Source organism: Pteropus medius, unplaced genomic scaffold, assembly GCF_902729225.1.
Source record: "Pteropus medius unplaced genomic scaffold, Ma_sr-lr_union100, whole genome shotgun sequence".
NCBI classification, from domain to species: domain Eukaryota; kingdom Metazoa; phylum Chordata; class Mammalia; order Chiroptera; family Pteropodidae; genus Pteropus; species Pteropus medius.
The window spans coordinates 14,247,410-14,256,273 of NW_024349800.1; the positions used below are offsets into that span (position 1 = coordinate 14,247,410).

The window sequence follows — 8,864 nt, forward strand, 5'->3', positions numbered from 1 at the left end:
AGTCCTGGTCCACATTATTATTATTCCTGATAGGTAATTACTTATTTTTATAGTATTCGACAGTGATAGTGATAATTATCAATCATTTGAAAACAAGTTATCAAATACATGCCATTTACCAGGCTAATTTGAGACATGGGAGATAAAAAGGCAATGAAATTTAGCCCACACTCTTGTTTTCTGTTGGAAGAGTTCTGACATATAAATAGTTAAAGTTACAATAAAATGCAAAAGTAAAAGTAGAAAAATGTACCCTGTGAATATAAGGAGAAACTAATTTTGTTAAGCAGTGTCAAGGAAGAAAAAACTGATTTTTTGATATGGTTCTTGAAGGATGAAAAGATGTCCAGGCTTAGAAAAGAAAAAGGGGATATTCAAGACAAAGCAAATGTGCTATGGCCATGGAAGAACAATCTTTTATTGTGACAATTTATCGAAGATGGTGATAAGTTCAATGTGGTTGAAATTTGGAATATGTGGAATAGCTGTTAGAAAGTTGTATTTCGGTCACATTTAAAATATCCTTTCATGCCATATTCAGGAGTTTGAGTTTTTTCCCCCTCAGACATAAGTAAATATCTGGAATTTTAAGAGGAGAATGATGGGAATGGATTTTTTTTCCTTAAAGGTACCTTTGTGAACTGTGTGGAGGATATCCTTGAGGAGGAGAATGCAATAGATCAGATAGAAAATCAATATAATAATCCAGATGGGAGCTGGTGGGGCTCTGAAGCAAGGAAAGGCAGTAGCTTGGGAAAGAAGGAGGGGGGAGACTAAAGAGAAGTTCCTGACCAAGAACTGGCAGGTCTTGCTAATGATTTGGGTAGAGAATTCCAGAGTGAAAAATTAATAGTAGATATCTTTGGAAATTTTGGCTTGGGAAACCAAGTGAATCATGAAAGACAGTAGGAGAAAAAGATTATCAGAGAGCAAGGTGAGTTTGATCTTGGATGTGTCCATTTAACAAGTTTGTGGAACATCCATGTGGACATAACAATTAGGAAGTACAAAATATGAGTTTCTGCTGGGATGGAGTTTTAAGAATTATTAGCAAATCGATCATGATAAAAGCTGAGGACTTCAATGAAAAGAAAGAGAAGATCAACTCATATTTCTGCAGTTAGACTGAGGAAGGGACCTTAACTTTCATTCTTGGATGTTCTGTGTTTGATACTGTACTTAACATATAGAAGTGTCACTTTTCTCCTGGGATGGTTGGGTTTAGGAAGCAATAATATGCACTCGTTATTCACAATTCCATTGAAATAATCTCATAAGAGATATTCTTACCTTCAGTCTTCCCCACTCCAAGGCTTTCTGAATATCGCTTGACTATTTGTCCTAATTAAGTATTGATCTCATCATGCCTCATCATCCTTGGGCTCAAAAATCTTTTAAGCCACTTCCCATTTTATACAGCATAAAGCCCTTCCTTTTCAATGATATTCTTTTCTTAATCTTTTCTTTCCCATGTATCCTGTATGGCATCAATTGCCTTTCCTCAGACATGGCTCTCTTCATAGCCTATCATTGTACTTTTGTTCCTTCTTCCTGGAGCACCCTTCCCATTTGTCCACACCTGTCACAATTCTCTTAATCTCAAGAATGGTTCAAATATCAGCAATCTGTATTCCTACGTAGTATTGTACCTCTGTCATAGCACTAAATTACATTATGTCTTAAATTAGTGTGTTCTTGGCTTATGTTTCACAAACTGTCCAGAAAAGTGTTGCCTTGTTCATTTTTGTATTTCCCCAGCTGAACCATGCTGCCTCTCACAGAGTGATTGTGTAATAATGGTAGATGTTGTCTACACCCTCTCATATATTTGTCTCTTTAACATTAAAAGTCATATGTGATAATTCATTTTCACTTGGTATATTTATTTTGATTCTCTAATTAAGGTTTTTCCATTTTAGTCAAAGTGACACCTGTTTAAAGTTTTTCCCCCCTTTACCTCCATCTGTAGCCAAGGCTAAGAATATATAAGTATTCCAGTGGTTATAGAATCAACTCCCAATAATCCTAGCCTTTTCATTCTAGAGTAGAAAATATCAGGAGAAAAAGGATAACCCATGGAAATCTATGGTTTATTCTGATAATGAAATATAGTTTCATATTTAGGAAAGTAACTCATTTAGAATTTCCCAATTTCTTTGGGAAAAGGAACAAATAAAAATACAGTCTAATCAAATGAGATTTGGGATGATATATCAGGATAATAGAGAATCTAATCTTTAAAAATACATTCAAGTTTTTGGTGTTTCTCTCCGGTAGAAGGAAATCTCGTCGATTTTATTGGAGCTTAGACAGAATTAAAGATCAATGTGTTGAAGTTAATCAGTAACTTGAAATGCCTTTTTTCATGTGGTTGGAAGAAAGAAAAAGAGACAGATTGCTGTGGAAGTATTAGATGTTATTTCTGCAAAAATACTTGTATCTCTACCAATTTTAAATGTCAGTTTTCTTCTCCCTAAGTTTATTTTACCTGTCTACTTGGATGAGATTCATAACTATCCATGTCTGAGGAATATTATCTTTTTTCTCATACATTTTTCTATAGAGCATTTTGTCATACTTTGTGCACTGTATGCCAAAAACTCTGGAACTATATTATATAGCAGAAGCAATTTAAGACTTAACTTGAAAAAGAGTCACAAATTGGACTGGAATAAAAATAATATATTTTGGAAAACCGAAACAGTAAAACTGGACATGTTATGTTCTAAAATAATGTGTTATATTTTTCAAATCCTTGAAATGGTATTTATGTATTATTTCCCCATAAATTATTACAGATAGATATAATTTTAGAATATGATGGGGTTTTGGAGGTCATTTAGACTAACTATATCACACCATGGGTAAGAAAATATTAAGCTTAGAAATGTTCAGTCCCCTTTCCAAGGTCACACAGAAATCAGTAGCAGAGCTTAAATGAGAATTTAACTTATCAGAGTCCAGATCGATGTCTTTTTTTACTCAAATTGTAGTATCTATAGTGTCTGAATTCAAAACTAGGATGTATATTATGACAGTTTGATTTGACTTAAATGGAAACAATAGGACAGTGCATTTGACATCAAAACTGTCCTCCCAAATCCAGATACTTGATAACACATAAGTTTATTTGTGTCCCTTCATTTATCCTTTTCAATTAAGCATTATATTTTTGTGCTTTATTAATTTTATGGCCTTCTTTAAATTGGCCAAACAGAAAAATGAAGGAAAACAAACACTGATGCTCACACTTTGTGAATAATTTTAATACCATTTGAATCTTCATCATCAATTATTAAAAATCTCAATACATGAAGCCATTCCAAGTTAAATAGAGTGGATCCTTATGTTCTGGGAATTACATGCTAAAAATGTAACAATGCAAAGCATCTTTAAAAAATAATACAAACAAGGAAACAAATAAGCTCATTTAGAATTGCTAGTTGGGATGGCATTATGTATTGAGCAAAATAATGTTGCCACGCTCCTGGCTTCTTGATTCTTGGAGCTCACCATTAAAGTTACATAATCTTTGTGTGAAATGATAAGAGGGATAGCCTCCAGGAACAAAAGCTTTAACCAAGGCAAAAAATATATAATAAGTAATATGTCCCTAAGCAGTTTTCTGAAGACTACATTCTTAAAGAGTGAAATCCTGGCCAGAAAAAAACATCCTGAGTCCGGATTCATCATTCATGGTTTTGAATAGTCAGGGTTCATAGGCCCAACCTGTGCTTAGCGATAATTCTGTGTTTTCCTGAGCCCCATGATGTGCACAGCTGCTTGTAAATGTAAAGAGGTGCTGGTGAGTGTGATGCATGGTAACATTTTTATTCCTGTCAGACTTAAAAGAGTGAGAATTTGGAAGAGGCCAGAGCCTATGATAATAGTCTTAATTAAAGAAAATTATTCACTCCAACTAACACATGGGAAGTCATTTAAAATAATTTCTTCTTTTAGATTCCAAACTTCACAGGTAACCGTTACTTTGCAATTTTTTTCATAGGTCCCTGAGTGCAGCCTGGAAGCCACTAACAACCAATGGTTGAACCTGAATAAGGTACAAGAATTGATTTGGAAGGCTAAAAACCACAGCTGAGTCCATTTCTTATAAGACTATTTTAGTCCTATCTTCCTTCTGTTCCCAATGTTGTGTTTCCAACTAATCCCAACTCTTCACCTTTTAAAAAGAGATGTGCATCCATGGCCCTTAAACGCATAATAAAAAGGGAGAGAGAGAGAGAGAGAGAGAGAGACAAGTCCTAGTTTTGTCACTTATAGACTGCACAAAGATGGGTAGATGAATAAATTAATTTCTCTGAACCATACTTTTCTCACTTTAGAATGAAATGATTGCATCTATATTTTAGGATTTGTCGTGAGGATTAGATGTGGCAGGAATAGAGTAGATACTCAATAAATAATAGGAATAATTGTACATACCGCACCTCCTCCTCAATTACCTGGCAAAAAATCTATTCAAGGACTAGGATTCTTTTACTCCAGTTCATTCCTCTTCAGTTCTCTCTTTAGCAGCTGGTTGTGGATGGATGCAAGTAATGATGAAAACAGATTTTCTGCTCTACCTACCTGGGATGAGTTATATTCTAAGGCACTGTACCACCATTGATCTAACCTCATGGACATGCTGTGAATTCATGCCTGTCAGGCCTTTATCCATTGTCCCAAAAGCAAGTCTGTCTAAACCTGGTGCTTTTTTCCTCTCTCCTACTCTTCTTTCTCCTATTGACTTCCCTCTCAAATCTTTCCAATATGCCCTATGAAATTTTCATTCTCTTTTAAGTAACCCTCTCTTAGTCATCTTGCTTTGATTGAATTGTTTGCTACAAAGACACCAATTCTCTTTTTGCCATGCTAAACCAAACCAGAGTTCTATCAGTCTTCATTTTAGTTGAATTCTCTCCACTTCTACTGCTATCACCCTTGTCCAAGGCACCATGATTTTTTGCTTGAAATAATGCAATGCTTTACAAACCAGGTATCTCTGTTTATTCTACTTTTACCTCCCTCTTACGTATTCTCAAAATAGCAGCCAGTGACCCTTATAAACCAAAGTCAGATCATGTTACTCTGTTACTGCTTCAGGGCAAGGACCATGTTACTTTATCTATAAATCTCTAATGTTTATAATTGGAATTTAGCAGACACTCAATAAATATTTTGCTGAGCAATTAAAAACTAAAAGAGGAAAGAGGAGGAAGCAATATCCCAATTACTTGTCACATCCTCTCTTAATCACTTGAATATCTGTAACAATGCCTTATTTTGTTCTTAACTTCGCATTGTTTTACTTGATAACAAAATCATCATCTAGAGAGGTAAGATAGATGTGTAAACTAAGACCCAGAATGGTTAAGGGATGTACCCAAGGTCACAATGGCAGTGAGATTGGGATCTTGGGCTTGAACTCAACCTTTGTCCAAATAACATGCTCATTCTGCATGTCATATTTCACATACGAGTTTGGGAGTCTCCAGGCTTGTCTATCCCAAGGTGTGGTATGAATGTCTCCTGGGAAGGCCAAAATTTGACATTATAGGACACTGTTAGGTGGACATGGAAGCTAGGCAGCCAGCTTAGATCCTTCTAAGAGCCTTTTTCCTGCATATCATCTCCAAAGAACGTATCATTCAGTATATAAAATTGGAAAGAGGAATCATCATTATATACTTGCAAACTGTCTCAACCGAAATTCTAAGTCTGTGAATGAAGATGGTCTGCTGTCTAGGAAATCTGATTTTGTTATTGGTTTTCATTACTACATTAGGTCTGTATACTCTGGAGAAAACTTACCAGAAATCATTCGACCTATTAAAATCAGATATTCAAAAGAAATTTAATTTTTTGTCTTAATTGATAATATAAAGTGTTGAAGTTAAAATTCTAGAAGCTGTGTTTACTAGATAAATTCATAACAAGATCTGGGAATAACAAACTAATTTACCTTGTAAATAATCATTTTCCATCAGACCAAAGCTAGCATTGAAAAAGGCTGTATGGCAGTATGGGAAAGAGGAGAGAGAGTCAGAGTTAATTTCATTATGTGCTTCCTAGAGAATGGGTCATTAAACCACAAAAACAAGTGACAACAGCAACAACAAAACTCTACATTTCCAAAGTATACGGGAAAATAAGATGACATTGAAATACATTTTGAACAGCTTTTCTTTTTCTAAATTGACAGCCATGGTCAAGGAGACTTTCATGATTCTTTGTAACTGACTCTGTTAGCATCCTGCCTCTGTCATGCCAAACCGTTAGCAGTTTCTGTTTCTGCCGCATAAAGTTGACCTTGATAGTTTACTCCTTCAAGTAAGTTTGTCCTATTGCTTGAATGAGATTGTGATAAGAAACTTTTGTTTATGTTATGTATTCATAGTACATAACAAGCTCCCACTTCTCTAAATAATTTTCTAAATCTAAAAGATGCTCAATAAATGTTTTTGAGAAATTTACTATACATTCTAAGAAGAGCGTTCTGTTTAGGTCTGAGGGTTTCTAACCTCTGAGAATAAAAGTCACAAAGTATTTTCACATACGATTTCAAAAAAATGTTTTTAAAGGTATAGGGGCATCCACTGCATGACATTAAAACTTTTTTTGTCCCATTCCAGGTTGGTTGACAAAAATTTCAATATAATCATATGTTCTCTTTCTAGGAGCAGGTGAAAATGACAGAATACACAGTCTCATCAAAGTCATTGTCAAAGATAATGGGGCTCCTCTGCTTAGCCTTAAGGAGCTTTGATTCCCGAGTTCTTGCCCGGACCACTGGGAACCAACACTGCTTATAGATAAGAAATCACTCATTAAACAAAACAGATGAACAAATCACAGGCTCACACTTTGATGAAGCTACTCTTTTGGTATTCATAGGTTTTACATGAATAACTACAGTCATCAGTGAGACAAGACTTTTTTGCACAAGACACTGCACTTTGTTCAGGGATTCTCTGGTCATTATGATCCCTCAGTCTGGCAACCCTGACCTGCTCTATCCACTACATACCCTCAAAAGTATTTCTGCAATAGGCAATTGTCCCTACAGAAGCCTATTCCACATATATACAGCAAGAAGAACATGACAGTGCCATAGGGGAGGGAATTTTGTAAGCAATGGAAAAAGTGTTATTGTTGACAGTTCTTCCAGAAGCATATTTGCCCATGCAGATTCATCATCTGTAACAATTAAATGCAATTCCTTCATTTCTATGTATCATAGTTTGGAAAAGCATGATAATATTCAACTAAAAATAACTTAGAAAATATATAGAGATCCTTCAGCTGACTAAATATTCTATTTGAAGACAGATGGGTAAAATAATTTTAATCTTGAATCTAGAATATACCCTTTAGATGTAAAAAACAGAGGGTCCTTTACAATAAGGTACCTTGTCACCTTATGGGCATTTTTGGATCATTATATGATAAGGATATATTTTAATACTAAAAATATCATCGTAATAAAAGATTATAGCAAGTTTGCAGGATACAAGGTTAATATACAAAAGTTAATTGCCTACTTATACACCAATGATGAACAACTGAAATTTGAAATTAAAAACATAATACCATTTATGTTAGCCACAACAACAAAAGAAATATTTAGCTATAAATCTAACAAAATATGTATAAGATCTATATGATGAAAACTACAAAACTCTGATGAAAATAACAATATTGGCTCATCAGTTGTAAGCAACGTACCACACTAGTTCAAGTTGTTAGTGATGGGGGAATTAAGGTGGAGAGGTGGCGAGGAGGTATATGAGAATTCTCTATACTTTTCATTCAATTTTTCAAAAGACCTAAAACTGCTTTTTTAAAAGTCTATTAAAAATAAGTGCCATCTAAGGAATATATAAGTCAGAATGCTGCTGTATTAAATATAACACATTGATTAAAATGCATCCTAAGAAATAGTACATGTTAAGATAATTCTCTGAGAAACAGCAAAACACAATGGGTAAGATTCGGGTTTTAGAATCAGAAAGATCTAGGTTGAAATTTGACCTCTGTAAATTATAAAAATTGTATGAATAGAAGCAAATGGCTTTATTTTTTTGAACCTTATTTTATCCTCTATAAAACATGGATAAGAATAACCACCTCATTAAAATGAGTTTATATTGGCAAATTACATAAAATGCTAATGGACACTGTAAATGTCCAATAACCAATAGTATCCAATGCTTAATATATAAAGCTACATTTAATAAATAAAGCCAATGCTTAATATATAAAGCTACATTTAAAAGCTGTCTAAGTTTCAAAATCTAACAGAATTATGCCCGAAATAAGAAAGTTATTGGAGAAAAGTAAAAATCATTATGCAAAAAAAGGAAAAGTCATTAATTTGGCTACACATATGGTCTAAGATTATTCAGAAGATTTATCCACCTAAGCTTTGCAGATTTTTGTTACTCATTCATAATTCTGAAAAATGCTTCAGAGATATTGTCCTAAAATATCTTTTCCTTGCTCAAGATATACACACACACATTACATATGCACACACACACATATGTATCAATATCTTGTATTTTGGATTTCAGTTGAAATATGTTTCTCTTTTTCTAAAGTTTTTTTTTTAATTGAAGTATAGTTGGCACACACTACTATATTAGTTTCAGGTATATAACATAGTGATTCAACATTTATATACTTTATGATGTGATCACCACATTCAGTCTAGTAACCATCTGTCACTGTGTGAAGTTATTACAATATTATTGACCATATTCCCCTTCAACTTTTTTAGTTTGTGAAAAAGTTTACATTTACGGTATGTAATGTTGGAGACTTAGAGGTAGTTCTCCAGTCCTCTTCTGAGTATTACAGGG

General features: G+C 34.0%; 1 long non-coding RNA gene across 1 annotated transcript in view; it reads left to right on the forward strand.

The window, feature by feature from the left end:
* The window catches only part of LOC120621506 (uncharacterized), a 30,512-nt gene extending 24,778 nt beyond the window's left edge, over nt 1-5,734 (forward strand). The window contains exon 4 of the long non-coding RNA XR_005658176.1: nt 4,007-5,734. This is a non-coding gene — a long non-coding RNA (uncharacterized LOC120621506). The remainder of the gene's footprint in view (nt 1-4,006) is intronic.
* Nucleotides 5,735-8,864: the final 3,130 nt, after the last annotated feature.